The sequence below is a fragment of the Phyllostomus discolor genome, chromosome 2 (assembly GCF_004126475.2).
Source record: "Phyllostomus discolor isolate MPI-MPIP mPhyDis1 chromosome 2, mPhyDis1.pri.v3, whole genome shotgun sequence".
NCBI lineage: Eukaryota > Metazoa > Chordata > Mammalia > Chiroptera > Phyllostomidae > Phyllostomus > Phyllostomus discolor.
The window spans coordinates 189,405,690-189,419,381 of NC_040904.2; the positions used below are offsets into that span (position 1 = coordinate 189,405,690).

Genomic DNA, 13,692 nt, shown 5'->3' on the forward strand with positions numbered 1-13,692 from the left:
TCTCAGTACTTAACACCGAGACCCCTACATGATTCTTTCCTTAATTGCTATTTAATTTTATGGCTGAGTTGTAGAATTTAAAAGTTACCCATGACATTTTGCTGTGTCTTTTCTCTTCTGTTTTCTTTTTCCTCCACTTCCTCTGTATTCTTGTATATCCTTTTCATCTTTCTCCTTTAAAAAAACTATTTACAGTTTGGAGGACAGAGCAGGAGACAAGGAGGGGGAGAGAGTGGGAAAAGAATTCTGTTTCACTGAGGACAATTTTTGAAGGGTGGGAAGAGGTGCCTAGTGCTGGGAGAGAAGACACAGGTGGTAGGTACATTGTCTGTAGGAATAGGATGGTCTTGAAGAGGAAAGAATCAAGATCAGAGTAGAGCCATGACTCTCAGTGGGGAAAGCAGACAGGTCTCATTCTGAGTAACCAATTTTGTCTCAAAAAGGACAAAACAGATGGTGTTGGTGATATGGGTTAAGAAGAGGGTCATGAGGTATACACTGTGAAGCAGCCCCATTGTCATCAGTCTGAGGAAGTTATTCATTCTAGTATTGCTTGCCTTTCTGAGTATTTACTGTACACCAGCACTGTTAGTTATCTAATTTGATCTTTGCAAATATCCTGAGCCAGGCACATGTCCTCAGGACTCCCTAATCACCTATTTAAAAGGGTAATTTGTACTTCCCACCCTCCCGTGCACTTCCTATGCTCATCTCCTGCTTTATTTTCTCTGTAGCTCTTGTCTGACATACCACATGCATTTTGGTTTTAAGTATTTTATTGCCCCACTCTTCTTGGATGAATGCAAGTTTCATGACAGCAGGCCTCTTTTTAACCTCTGTGTTCCCAGCACAGTGACTGATAGATTGTAGAACCTTAATGAATATTTGTTAGATAAAAGCATAAATGAAGATAAGAATCATTATCCCCATTTTATATGTTTCTAAGAAACCTGAGGTCCAGGGACCCACAAGTTTAGGCTGTGTGATGATGCCTGGACCTGGCCTGGGTCTGCCAGGGGGACCTGGATTTCAGCCCCTTACCGTGCTGCACATGAGCCAAACTTGAAAGGAATCTCTGCCTCCATTAAAACCAGAGCATTAGAAGTGGAAGAGTCCTTGCTGCTCATCTCATCCAGCCTTTTCCATACATGGATTCTCACAGAATAGGCAATAGAATGATGAGTGGGTTTTACAAATGTGAAAGCAAAATCTCAGAGGGTCACTCATCTGTTAGAGGTTGGGTGGGCACAGAACCCAGGTGCCCTCACGGCAGGGGCAGTAAGTACTCTTCATAGGGCATGCCATCTCTTAACTGCTTGACCATGTCCTCAGACAGACTGGCAAGCAGCCAGGGCTTTCCTGTTAACCTTTGCCCTGCAAAGAATCCTCATGCAGGAATCCTCATGATTCCCGATCCCTTGGTTCTTACCCAGACGAGTGTGCAAATTCACAGTTAATGGGAATTGAAGGTGGTGTTATTTAGGAATTGAGTGGGATCATTTCTCCATCTGCTCTCTCTTTCCACTGGAGGATAAAGGCTGGTTGGGTGGGGATAAGAAAGGGGGCAAGTTGCCAGAAAGCTGGAGTGCTGTCATTTATGGTTACTGACATGGACTGGAAGCTTGAGTGAGGGCTGGACCACAGCCCGTTAAGGTCAGCTTAACAGGAGATTCTTGAGAGATGGTTTCCTGGCTTTTGCACCTATATATATATATGACCTCACATATTTTAAATTAGCAATGGTTTGAATCTTTCGCTTTGTTCCTCTCCAATGGACCTGTCAGGGATACATAGGTGGTCATCTGCTAGAAGAAATCTCCAGGACCTGATGTGGTTGATAGGGATTTAGAAGAAGCAGGGCATTCAGCCGGCCTGATTTTCAGAAGTGGTTGCTAAGGGATCTGAACCAGCACTGCAGACAGAGGCACACGTAGAAGCTGGCAAGGGGGTGGCATCAGGAGCTGGGGAGAGGTACCTTCCTGGGCTTTCAGGCTTTTCTCAGTGGCGCATTCTCTTCCGGGAGGGCCTCGTGGGGTTGGTGTGCCCAGACTGGCACTGGTCCCTAAGCGGGGCTGGCTGGTCACACATGAAGGAACTGCTGCTGACAGATTAGAGCTCCCCGCTGCTGAAATCTGTTCCCTCTTGTCCAGCTTCCAGCAGCAGCAGCAGCCGGCCGGGGGCTGCCTCCTGCCTCCCTTGCTGCTCAGGCTTTTTCTTTTCCTCATTCATTACTGATTCACACCCCCCACGCCCCCGAGCTTTTTTTTTCTTTCTTCTTTCCTATATCTTTCCCTATAGGGTGTTCTGTTCATTGATCTTTTGCTGCCCTTCTCTCCTTTTCACCAGCTTTCATTTAAAGCTTTCCTGCCTTTAGCTTTCTCTGTTCATAAATGACTGTAGGTGGGATTCTTACACATACACATACTTGTGTGTACTTGTATTATTTATCCACACAGCACATATTCGTGTATGTACATTTACATCTGTCAAACAGAGTAGAGCAGTATTGAAAGAACTGGATGAAAGCACGTTTCCATGTTAAATTTGGTGGCATGAAAAAAGTTGAGTTTGGGGGAAAACGTTGGGAAGAATCCTTGTCTGGAGGTAGCTGTGGCAAATCTCAACAAGATATTTCCTTTCAGAAAGTCTGATCCCATTTTGAAAGTCTTGATGGCTGTAAGGGTGGTTGCTAAGTAACCCTATCACATTTATTGTTTGGGCAAAGGAGGTAGACACAGTAGTCAAGTGGTTCTATATACTTTTAAGAATCCCTTAATGTCTTCTTTTTCTAAAGGAAAGATTTTCTGTGATAAAGCAACAGAAATAGCCATGGAAGCCATACTGTGAATATCATCATATCATAAAATAATATCATTTTCATTCTAAGTGGTTCTTTTGAGAATTCTTTGAAAGGTATCACAGATGGAGTCCAGATGAAGATATGTGTCAAAATACATAAAACCTGATGATCAAAAACTTCAAATTGTTCATTATTATGGCTAATAATGAGGATAATAAAAGTCACCAATTTCATACAGAGAATCTTCATGTCTGTCGTACACTGAATCATTACAACAAACCTGTGAAGACCTCTATTCACTGCAATCAATGGAGAAAACACACATTTTTCCTTTCTTTAATTTTCCCAGTGGCATTTCCAGATACTCACACCTATTTTTCCCCTCCTTGAACAACAATCCAGGAACTTTTGTTTAGGCAAAAATAGCACAATAGATATAGGTTTTAATACATCAGATTTCTCTCATTATTGAAGGCAGAGAAAAAAGCCGGGTATGTGCCTGTGTGTGTGCATGTGTGTGTTATAGACTATGACTTAAAATAGTGAGTGATCCACAGGCTACACAGTGTCATTACTCTTGTCACTCAGTTACCACAACTCTGTGTGTTCACACTCAGACTTCCTTGTTTGGAAGAGGAGAGGTTACATACTCAACAGCCTGGTATATTTAGAACATAACCAAGAACCACAAAGAAAGCAGGAAAGGGCTTGGAATTGAAATCACTGACACAAACCTTTGTCTGAAAATGAATATGGTTTCGTTTAACTCCGAGTTCATCTACTCTCATTTTATACATATTTCTAAGAAGTTTGTGGACAGTTGGATTAGACATGGCATAGAGTATCAGTAAACCAGTTTAAACATGATACGTAAGTGTATGTAGGTGGTCTGTCCAGAGCTGGCCTGGTACCTGCATGATTACCAGGACCCAGACTTTCTGTCAGCTTTCTTCCTTTTTGTTTATAAGGTCTGGCTTTTATCCCTATGTCCAGGGTGACTGCTGAACTCTAGTGTCAAGCAGCATATTGAAGTTTAGAAAGAAAGAAAGACAAGAACTTTCCCTGTTAAGGAAATTACCCAGAAATCCCACACTTTGCTTTTAGCCAATTAGTCAGAAATAAGTCCATGGCCACAGCCAGCTGCAAGGGAAGCTGAAACATTTTAGTTTTTGACTGTGGCAGTAATATGCTCAGTTAAAAATCAAAGTTCTGTTAACTAGAGAGAGTCAGGCCCTGTCTTTGGTAGGCAGCCAATAGTGTCTAAGATACTTGATTATCTGATTTTCCAGATAACAACAGCTTAGAAAAAAGCAGGCATGATGGGAATTGGGTAGGCAAACTGACAGCATTAAGAAGTAACAAACAGAATGGTAAAGTGCAGAAAGTGTTAGAAAAACCTAGCAGAAGACCTTGAAGGGAGCATTCATCTAAGACTATTTGGGGGAAACTTCTATATAGTCTCAGAAAGCATATAACCCCTTTGTAGCATCCCCATATAGCCAAATAGCATAGTCATTGTTAGGCTGTCAATAAGAGCTTAATTCTTTAGTTTAAAAAGTCAGAGAACATAATAACTTTCTGAAATTTTCCACTTAAAATGCTTCTTATAATCAAGAAAAAACTTGGTACTTAAAAATACTAAGCTTCAGCAATTTAGAAAATTTACTTTAAGAAAGGTTATTAAGTGAATACTATGTGCCAAGTCCTTTATATAGCCTTATTTAATCTCAAAAGTACTGTACAGGGCATTATTACTTCCATTTTTCAGACAAAGAAACTGAGATGCAGGAAGGTTAAGCCACTTGCCTACTTTACGTACAGATTACATTGGGTTTCTAACCCAAGTCTTGATGAATTCCAGGTGTGCTTTGCTCTACATTGTCCATCCTTCTGAGAACTTTGTCTGTGGCTAAGGAGGCTGAGTCAATTAGTCATGACTCTGATGTACATGAAGACATTATTAACCTGTGAGACAGAGTGGTTTTGTAATAAAGAGTTTCTTTTCTTGGCCTCTGAGCAGAATTCTTGTCCTGAAGCCATGATAAGTCCAGCCTGGGAACAGCATCCAGTACACACACGTGAAGGATGTCCCAAACTCAGCCTCATTATTCTTCCCTCCATCCTGGAGTGTGTCACACTCTAGTTACTAGCCCTGTTGTAATCTCTCTTATGCTTTCTTTTTTAATTAGAAAGGATGGATTTTTTTTCTTACTTTATTCTTGTATGTTCCAAAGTTCGTTAGCCTACTTAGGGAAAAACGACAACTTACCGTCTTTGCAAACCTGAAAGTCCTTGGAACTGGTGTAAGAGCAGACTTTCTGTCCTAAAATCTGCTGAGGCTCCTGAAGGTTATAGGCTCATTAAAAATAATGTCAGGGACATGTAATAAAACAAAACAAGACCTTGGCCTCTGTCATGATTTTCAGGTGTTCTCCAGGGCCACTATTCCTTTGTGACAGGTTGGATAAGTGTGGATTTGTTTAAGGCTGATACTCAGCCAGAGATTAGAGAAAAGTAAAACCAGTGCTATTGGGAGTAAATGAAGTGTGACGTGCGAAGGGCCACTTTTCTGTCTCTCACAATATTGCATTCACTGACAGTTGACTTAGTGACACATTCAGGTGACACATTTTGATTCCCTGTTATGTCCTGACCACTGAGTTAGATGCTAGGCATTCAGACAACACACGTCATCTGTTTAACTGGCTTCATGAGAAATGTGGCAACCACAGAAACTTCTTTTAATTCGCTGGCTTGGGCTTACTTTTCTTGTAACCCAAAGTGAATTGCCTAACAGGCTAGCAGAATGAGTCTAAGGAAAAACTGATTAGAATTTCCGATGCACTGGTTAAAGTACCTAGAATTTCCTGGTACTTCTGACGGAAGACCATGAAGGACCCCTTCTGATAGAGACCAAAATAGTGAACTTAAGGAAAAAAGAACCATTCTAGTATAGGCGATTCTGGCTTAATTCTTTGTGATCTTATTGTCACGAATTATTAGCCACCTGCAAACTCAAAAAACCTCATGAAAGAATATTCTCTTGAAATACTTCAGAATGTCCTCCCCCCGTGTGTATACACGTACTTTGTGTGCTCACTCACCGACAAGTTCAAAAATAGGAACCGTGGTGTTGCCTTGACTCCTCTTGCTACTCCTCAGCCTTTCTTTCCCTTTGATGTGATTTCACTTCTGAACACATTTAGCAAGGATCTGGCTCAGAGCGGCCTCTAGCGGTTCAATCCTTAGGGAAATTCTTCCTTCTCCAATATTCAGCCCAATTCCAAAATTAACCCATACCGGCCAAGCTAACACTTGTGTGCAATGAACTATTCTCTCCATGTAATCAGCTTTTCACAGAATCTTTCTCCTTGGCCACGAGCAGCAAACCAGTTGGTACTTCCAGTGTGCTCAAAACTATGGCCCGCAGTCCAGGAGTTCACTGTGTTGCTGTGGAGACGAGACCTGCACCCCACAAACACTGGGAGGGCAGCAGCAGGGAAACTGGATAGTGGAAATATGATGGTGAATGAAGTAATTCAAATAAAATATGTCTGCTCTGATCATCAGAAGTTAGCATTTTCCTTTTTTCAGATAAAGGACTCTTCTAAAATGTAGCCCCTGATGCTGATTCAGCAGCCTCTGGGGAGTGTTGATGTGCTGGCTTGCTCCCATATAGTCTTTAGTTCTGTGTTTTGAGTTCCCTATGTCAGTGCTTCTCAGTCCTGACTGCATGTTAGAATTTTCTGGGAAGACTTAAGAAACTGTACTCAGCTTTTGAGGTCGCACCCTGCAAAATTCAGATTTAGTTGGATAAGAAGGGGATCAGGACCTGGGGACAGAAAGCTCCCAAGTTGATCCTAAAGGGAAGCCAGGGTTGAGAATCATTGTTCTCCACTCTGCTGTCACTTTTGTGGCCCCATTGAGCAGAATCAGGTGAAGGACAATGATATCATTTGCATAAATTTGAACTTGGTGCTAGTGAAACAGTTCCTTCCTTTGATTCTCTCCTGATGACCAGTCTAAAAATTGTGATCCCTGTGAGTGCTACAAAATTTGTGTTCTGGAAAGGGAATAGGATGTGGATACTTCCTCGGTGGCGATCCTCTTGCAGGCAGTCATGATTTTCTAGCATGGGTGTGGGGCCTGTTGCCGACACTCCACATGTCTGTTTTATGCAGAGAGAAGAGTTCCTGTCAGTGAAGCTGATAGCATGGGCATCAAAAGAAATCTGACTTTAAATGGCATTTTAATTTCCCTGTACATAGATTGATTACAAACCCCAAAGAAACATAACTTCAGAAGCTTTCAATTTGATATCAGCTGGCCTTGATGGGAAATTTGTGATTTGCTAAATTTTGGAGCACACAAGTGGTTTTAAAATGAAGGTTATTAGCGTTAGGAAATGATGTTCTTTGTATTACTGAACTGTTACTGCACTGTTATTACATTTAATGGGATTTCTCCCTAAAGTGTTACAGAATGGAGGGAAAAACAGAGTTTAGAATCAGGAAGACCACAGGGTGAGGGCCAAAGTAAGAAAATTAATAGTGGGCCACCTCAATCTTAAAGCTCTTCTCTGAAGTCTGGGAGAGACCTCCTTTAGGGAAGTCAATTGAGTTGGGCTTGATGAAGTTCTGGCAGAAGTTTGCAGGTGATTTCATAATGTGTGGCATTATTGTGGTTCTGAATGCTATAAGCAAGCAAGAAAGCTAGGCCAACACATAGCTTTGGAATTATATTAAGGGAGGATATAATTTTTTCAGAACAGGGTAATGCCATCTACCTGCTTAATGACTTTGCATGGCATAGGAAACTTTTATGTTTGTCCAAAGGAATAATAGGAGGAGGAGAACACACTACATTATTTTAAAAGCTTTTTGTGATTTGTATGAGAGAACCCTGACAGTCCCCGACAGATTTACCGGATATGTGATTATTAATTAAATGATTGTTATCATTACCTTTAACCCCTGTCTTCCACTCACCCAGCCATCTCTCTTGCACTTATCATGAAGGTGCCTGGCTGAACAGGTGGCATTTTGTATAATGTCCTTAAGGCCACTAGACTTGGGCTTCCTTGACTGAGCAGGAGGGAATGAATCCAGAGCATTTGTTCTTCTCCAAACTCCAGGTTCCAGATCTGGGCTATTACATGGAGCTTTCTGGCATTTGTTCACCAACAGCATAACATGAAGGAGGAACTAATTGCTATAAAAAAGCATTTATTAACTGCTATGCCACCCGTGTTCCTCTTTTGGGCTCAACCAGGCATGTTCTAATATTGAGAGGGCTCCTCAAGGTTGAATTGAAAATGCCTGATGCAGGCAGTCACATCCTTACTTTGCACATGCCAATGACTGGTGCTGTAAGTAGGATTGTGTGTTCAGTTGTTTGTTTTTAAGTACGTGTATGTTTTTCCAGATTTCACATCAGGGGTGCACAAGACAGTGTCGGGCTCTAGAGGTGAAAGGTGGATGAAAGAAGACATAGATACTGCACTGCAAACCTCAGACAATTATGGATCTGTGAATCTTAGTGACCGAGAGCTGTAGCCATTCTTCGTGTCCCTTCTACTTTTCAGGGATTTCCTTCCCATTGCTGGCATTGTTTTCATCTTTCCCAAAGTGATACTGACTTCATTTCATGCTGTCTGTTCAGAATTGTCTTAAGGACCAGGCAGCCAGGAGAAGGGGCACAATAGTTCATTTCCCCAGGACCCCTCTCTGTGCTGTCCACCCTCCTTACATGTTGACCCGAAGCAGTGACCTAGAAATTCCGCATGTTCTCCTAAAGGAGCTGAGGAAACATCTGAGAGTTGAGTGGCTGCCTGATGTTCTTTTCCCCCCTTTCTGTACGAGATGATAGTTCATATATCTCAGTGTCAGGAAGATTGAGACATATTTCCTTCTCTATTTCAAAGGTAAAATTGGGAAGAGGGAAAAGAAAGCAAGTATAGCATTTGCTTCAGCCTTTGGAATCTTTTTGGTCCTGTGTAAAGGACACACATGCTAAGTCTGTCAGCCTGGCACTGACATGTGCTTCAGATTGTGAGGCTTAATTTTTCTTTAAAAAAAAAAAGTGCCTGTCTCTTCATTCCTTCTGAACACTGGGAAAGGATCCTATTCTCCATACTTGGTTGTACCAGCTGTCGAGTGAGTCACTCTAGTTATTAGTAAGCAGCAGGGAAATATGTCTATAAAAAAAGAAATTGACAGGAGATGTAAAGAAGGAACAGGACATATCTGAGGGAAAAAAAACACTTGAAAAATAAATAAGACTAGGACATGATCCTGTAATTCCTAAGCACTGAGCCCCAGATCACGGAGTCCCACAACTTGCCATTGGTCCAGGCTGCATTGGCCCATCGTGATGGAGCTGAGATGCTGTGAAGGAAGGGCAACATTAAGATAGGAGGACAGTCTGCCTTAACATAGCGTCATGCACTGATAAGGAGATGGAAACCCTGCTTCTGTGAGTCTGATTCAGGGGTGAAGAAGTGGTCTCCCTGAAGGGGCGTGTGCTCAAGATCCCCCAAACATACTGTGCTTCCCTTCACAAAGGAGGAAGAATCAGGGCCTGGTCAGACCTATTCCAAAAGCAGGACAAAGGCTGCATCAGATGTCTTCCAGGAAGCTGGTGTCTGGTGGTGGCACTGGATGATGGAAAACCCATCACCTTGGCATCCACCTGTACTTTTTTGGATAGAGACATTGTCATTGAATATCTCAAAATGGCTTCAGTAGTCTTTCTAAAATTAAGCTGGGGATGAGAAAGAATTAATTTTAACCCATGCCTTATTGAATGAATTAAATAAGATTTCAATATGCTACAAAAAAATAAGGAATTGGATAGCTAGAGCAGAAAGCTAATTTCCCCACAAATCTCTGAGGGCTCCACTGGTTGAGATACATGTTTCTCAGCAAGCTGTAAAAGACCCTTGAATAACTGGGTGTAACTTTCATGATTGATCCTGTCTCATCGGCCTCCCTCTTCCAGCTCCCCACCTTGTCCTAACATGTCTGCAAACTAGCAATATCAAATGACATGACTGGCCATTCTCTAAATATGACAGACTTTTAAAGACGATTCCATGCCTCTGCATGGCTATACTCTCTGATGCTCCTTTTTCAGTTCCCGTGGTGAATACATGAGTGTCCTTTATAGTCTAACTCAAGTGTCACCTCCTCCATGAAGCCTTCTCTAGCCATTTCAGGCAGAATTAGTCATTCCTGTCTATGTGCTCCCATAGCCTGTGTTCATGCCTCTATTATAACACTTAGATGTGCAAACAGTTCAAATTAAAAGTGTATCTGGGAGTATCTAAGGCTGGGAATGTCTCGTTCATTTTTGCAGCTACCCCAGGATTCATTGCACAGAAGCTCACACATTTTTTACTGAATGAAAATCTGAGTGAATCAATAAAGATGAAAGGTGGGGCTTAGGCATGGGGAATGAAAAAGTGATTATTCTTTTAAAATTTAAATGTGCTGTCTGTCATGTGTAAAGGTGATTTTTCTGATTTATCGGCAGTAAAATATAGGCTTTGAACTTGTTTCCCACATTTCCTTTATGTGCAGAGAGTACTCATGTGGTTTTTATCCTTATCAGAAGGTACTAAGAGATGATTCCTTCATGCTTCTCACTCCTTCTGTATGTACAGTCAGACTCCAGCAGTTCTTGCACAGTGCCCTTAAGTCATTCTTTCCCCTCTACTCCCATAGCCACTGTCTTTGGTAGCTTGTGCCTAGATTTCTATAATAAGCTGCCCTGTGTCTCTCATCTTTAATATCACAACTATCATCTTACCCATTTATCAGGTTTGTATTTTTCAAATATCATTTGGAACATTTCATTCACATGATTAAGGACTGAGTGGGACTTAATTTAGCCAAATTGAAACTTAGCATGGCAGTCATCCTCCCCAAATGTCAAAGTCCTGATCTCAAAGCTGGCTCTTGAGTTACTGTCCAAAAGGGACGTCTTTTCTAGGCACACCTCTCCCTTTACTGTTCAGACAACGTGGCGTGTATAGTGGAAGAGGTACCCTACTGGGAGGCAGAGAGCCTGGTTCTGTTCCCAGCTCTGTTACTAATTAGCTGTGTTACAGGTCATTTTACCTTTTCAGACTTTTCATTCTCCCACCTGTAAAATAATGTCTTAGGAGAGATGCTTGCTTGGAAAGAATTTGGAAGAGATGAGCCCTGCGTTCCTTCTCATTCTAAAGTCCTTTGATTCTTTGATTTTATGAGATGTTGAGCTTCTGTGTTCTCTTCTATAATCACTGAGTAGCTTGAGTAGGCTTCAGAACCTTGGCCTCATTCCTGTTATACAGCAGCTGACCAAACACCAGCAGAGGAATGAAGAATAAGGGACTCTCTGTTAAGTCCGATTTTTATATGGGTGTATACAACACCAGAAGCCATCTTTTTGGGGGTGAAGTTTAGTTTTTCATTCAGCCAAGCTTTTGATTCACTTAATAAAGAAAAATAAATGAGTGAGATTTGATTTCCTTTGATTGAAAATGATTTATTTTATATTCTTCATGCCTCAATGTCCACTAGCCTGCAGTTACCATATTTTTCAGACTATAAGACACCCTCCCCCCCTTTCCTCCCAAATTTGAGGAGGGGAGGAAAGTGCATCTTATAGTCTGAAAAATATGGTATTCACAGTCTAGTGATTCATTTCAGGGCTGAGTTCCTTGATTTTACTTTCTTCTTTTCAGGCCCAGTTTTTGATAGAGCATTTACTTTTTCAGAAACACCACCTGAAGATGAATAAGATAAAGATCAGCATGTGGGCCCCAAACTGCTTCTTGTCAACTTTTATTTGACAGGGTTCTACTAATGGGATTGTTCAGCATGTCCAAGGTTGAATTTTCATGACATAATTCCATAAACCTTTGCCCTCCACTATGTTTCTTCATCTTAGGGAAATAGCATAGTTATCCTTCTGGTTTCATGTGTCAGAAATTTGCAAGTCATCTTGGATTCTTTTCTCTTTCCTTCTTTTACCTAATCAGTTTTCAAGTTTTACTGGTTCTATAGCAAAATATATTTTAAGTCTGTCCACTTTTTCCCAGTTTCCCTACAGTCCTAGTTAAAGTACATGCACACACACGTGCACACAATGTATATGATTGTTTGTTCAATGTTTGTGTCTTCCTTTGACTAGACCATTAGCTCCATGTTGGCAGTGATGTGTGTGTTTTACTCACTATTGCACTTTAGTTTTGGCACTTTAATTGGCTCAGAGCAGGTACTCAAAAATATTTGTCAAATGAGTGAATTAACTTAAGCTAATTATAAAATTAAACTTTGAATTATTTATGGACTTGATTTCCTGAGTCTTTGGATTATCTATTTAAGACTTTGTTTCTTTATATTTTCAACAAATACTGAGGCACCTGCTCTGTGCACAGAGCTGAACTTGGTGTGAAAGACAAGAAAATAGAAAAGTCATGGTGGTAATATTCCTCAGAACTTGAGTTTAGTTGAAGAAGCAAAGCCTGCACATACAAAAAATACTGAGTGGAAGTATGACACAGAATATGAGTAAGTGCCTCAGATCGGTAATGCAATTCATATGCTGCAGTCAAGGAGTGCTGTCTATGTAGGCTGAAGTTGCAGCCTTGACACATCATGGAGAAACTGCAGGTAATGAAACTTGACCTAGACTTTGAAAAATGTAGAGTGTAGAGGTCCAAGGTGAAATTTCTCTAAGTGGGAGTGATAGCATGAGCAAACATTTGGACTTGACACTTGACACCGAATGTTCATAATGAGGGTTATACTGGGATCAACTTAATCTTAATGGAATTATAGATAAATAATGGGAAAAAGTGCGGGGTTATAGTGAGACATGGTTGGTTTTTTTAAAGGCAACATGCTGTCCTTGGAAAGGTACCTATTGGGAGTTGGCATCTAATTGTACAACCTTAAGCCATCTATTGTGTCCAAATCTCATTTTAAAAAGGGGGTGAAGAACATGCAGCATTAAGAGGTAGGATTACATCCACTTTTAGCTGTTATATGTTATGTCTCTATAAAAGAGCTGAAATAGACACCATTGGTACATCTCTCTTTTAGAATTTCCTGTCTGTGGAACAGTCTATCTAGTTCTCGAATGCCCGGCTGGGGCTGCTGAGTGTCAGTGTTCCCCAGTGGGTCATGGAAAACCTTGGAAACTATACTGATGTCATTTGAGTTTATCCTGGGAAGTAACCATAGGAAAGACTTGATGAAAGGGTTATTTTAAGAATTTTAATCTTGTCCCACTGTATAAGGGAATGGGGGAAGAGGGGCACAAGGTGGGAAGGCAAGTGAGACCTACTCCAAATGCAGGGTGACACAGGCCAGAAATTTGTTGGTCTCCAGTATTGCAAGAGAATTTTGAAGGATGCTTCTTTAGGATCTGGAGATGTCCTGTATAGAGGTAATGCAGAAAATAAAATAGTCAAAGCTGGATTTTAGGTTTGGGGATGGAAAAGATGGTGATGGATCAATAGAAATTGAAACATTGAAGTGGGAACCTGTTTTTCACAGAAGATGCATTCAATTCTCAGATGAGGGTTGGACATGTCAGTGAGGATGTCTTAAAGTGCCTACTATACAGTGTGGAGTGTGAAGTAACAGATTTGAAATTCATCAGTGTAGTGTTGATACAACTGTCAGTGACCAGCTGAGAAAAGATCAGTTTTCTCAGGAGAAGAGTACACAGAGAAAAATAAGGTGAAATGTAGACTGAGCCCTAAACACCCAGTACGGCTGGAGGAGGCAGAATATTCAGCAAAGCTCATGGCCCTGGCAGAGACAGGGAGGGGAGATTGTGGTGGTCAGCTCTGTGAGGGGCAGGTGATGGAAGCAGAAAGAAATGACTTTAAAGAAAGG

The 13,692-nt window shown here is 41.2% G+C and overlaps 1 protein-coding gene across 1 annotated transcript in view; it reads left to right on the forward strand.

Moving 5' to 3' along the window:
• GRIN2B (glutamate ionotropic receptor NMDA type subunit 2B) overlaps positions 1-13,692 on the forward strand; it is a 397,810-nt gene that overhangs the window by 228,485 nt on the left and 155,633 nt on the right. The gene's annotated exons all lie outside the window — the stretch shown is intronic.